The sequence below is a fragment of the Montipora foliosa genome, chromosome 11 (genome assembly GCF_036669935.1).
Source record: "Montipora foliosa isolate CH-2021 chromosome 11, ASM3666993v2, whole genome shotgun sequence".
Classification (NCBI taxonomy): Eukaryota; Metazoa; Cnidaria; class Anthozoa; order Scleractinia; family Acroporidae; genus Montipora; species Montipora foliosa.
This window is the reverse complement of record NC_090879.1, coordinates 33,750,329-33,752,828: the sequence shown is the minus strand read 5'-3', so window position 1 is coordinate 33,752,828 and position 2,500 is coordinate 33,750,329.

The following is a 2,500-nucleotide window of genomic DNA, read 5'->3' as shown; positions in this document are numbered from 1 at the left end:
TTTTTATCCATTTTAAGGCCAGTCCACGTACACTATAGTGTTCAAGTTTGTCCAATAAAATGCTATGATTATCTATCGGACGCTATTGAAAGATCTAGGAAAACACCAACAGCTGTGGCGATCACCACGATCCAAAGCAGACGAGAGTTTATAAACTCAGTCAATCAAAGCAACAGTAGTGGAATGATTTTTCCGGAAGCTTACTGGTCATCACAAAGGATATTTAAACATTTAAATTAGCTAGATTATTATGGCTAAAGCATGGAAAAGCTGAGTAGAACCGAGACAGGTCTATAGTTAAAGAAAAGTAATGCGAATGGTCATCAGCTTCAAAATAGAGGTATTTCACGTGGTGCTATCTTCATTTGATCAGGTAGAATGCCATGAACAAATTGACAACTTTGATAATGTGAGCCAGAGGTTCAGAGATGAACTGGATGTATTCCTTTCTGAGAGACATTGACTGGAAGGGAGAAAGATGGCGCAGTGGCGTGAGCATTCTCCTTCTGCCAGTGTGGCCCTTGGTTCGAATTCCGCGCTCGCCGTCGTGTGTGAGTTGAGTTTAATTGTCTATCTTTCATAATCAATTTGTCCAAAACAAAGAACGCGATTTTCCCATTTCTTTCGGCTTCTTCCAATTGTGGTCGTTGTTCATCTCTCTTCTTTAGGGTTTCCCGAGAAAGATCCTCCTTGATGTAAATCCCAGCGGGTTTAATTCTCCTCGAGCATGTGATGATCAACTCTTTTTGCTTCCAATCTCGAAGCCGGCAAACAATTGTGCTAGGGACGTCTCCTAGTAGGTAGTGACAACCCTACCAACACGATGAGCACGTTCGATGTCATGCACCACTTCTAAGTTGAGCTTATATTTGAGGACCTCTTTGACCTTTTCCTCTGTGGTGTCCCACGATTCGTTCTCCTCCTTCTTCGCATTTGGTTCTCAAGATACTGGTGGTATCATAAGTGTCCTCGATATACGTATCGATGACACTTATGATACCACCTCGAGCCTCGACGCTCGCAAATTTGGTCACGTTGCATGAGGTTTCAAGTCCTCGATTTCTTTTTAAGAGAATTCAAGAGTTTCCTTAAGACCTCTTACTTTTGAAAAATGTTAAACGCGCCTTTAGGTGACCGAATCTAATGGAGAATTAATATTTTCTTGGAGCGACTCTAAAAGGATTTAATAATTTCCTGAACTTGAAGCATTTTTCTCGGCAACATGGCAGTAGTCAATAAAAGTCTCCGTGCAGATTTTCAGCTCCAGCGCTGGTGAAAGTCTTAGAATTGCGGGTTTCTGGCATGAGGTTAGCAAATATGGAATGCTTTTAAAAGATTTTCTTTTAATTATAAATTAGTAATCTTAAACTATAGTACGTAAACCGGCAGGATAACGGAAACGAACGGAGTGACTCGATTGGCATGCATCTGTTCGCCGTACTTGTTTTTCCCAATGAATACATGTATGTGTTTGAACTGCGGGTTATATACACGAAAGAGAGAGGTGATCTTCGCACTTACAATTAATAAATCTGGACAACTGTATCCGAAACGTAGGGAGCGAATCGTCTCGCATCGTTCGCCATACTTGTTCGTTCCCAATGTTTGAACTGTCAGTTATAGAGGAAGGAGAGATTAAGTGATCTTCACACTTTTGAAAATCAGGACAACTGTACTCCTTAAAATTCTCTTCTGTCTATAGCCCGCACTTAAAATACATACATGTATTGTGACTCAATGAGTCGACCCTCGCGGAAATATATGAACCGCTCCCAAATTACGGTGGCTTCATAGCTCATTGAAGGCACCTGATTTTTCAGGTGTGTGTAAGAGACAATTGCTTAAATTTTTGCAGATAAGTAAGAGGACCACTCTTCTCTTTCGTTCAAATATTTATGATATTAAGATTTGCCGAGAAGATATTTTTAGCTTCTCGTTGTTGACACTGAGTCAGCTGAAACATTCGGGTCAAGCTGGTTGCTTTGTCATAAATACAGAGACAATTTTAAACAAGTGGTAACGTGTTATCGGTTTCCGTGAGGAAGTGACAATTTGAGTGCTCTAAGAGAGTTCTCTCGGCTTTCAATCTTGCCTGGACGTAAAACCACTTTAAAATTACAAGAACGCGATAAGATCGATAATATATTGCCGCAAATGTTCTAAAAGTGCGCTTAATAGATTCATTTTATAAGTGTGTTATCAAGAAATCACATTTGAGTTTTATTAGATTCCAATATCCGAAGTACCGCCGGAAACCTGCGACTAGGATCTCTTGATCGACCAGACATGATATTGAAATAAGTAGGTGAAGTCTGAGAGCGCAAAAGCTGACTCTTGAATCGTAGGAAATACGGAACGAGTTTTGATTAGAATTCAACAGCTGAAAAGCAAACTTATAGTGCAGCCAAATCGAGTCAAGTGTCGAATGGAATTCAAGAAAGAGTGAAGCAAAGCCTCTCCTGCTAAGAACTTCACCATGGCATTTAAAAAGTTGAAGGTT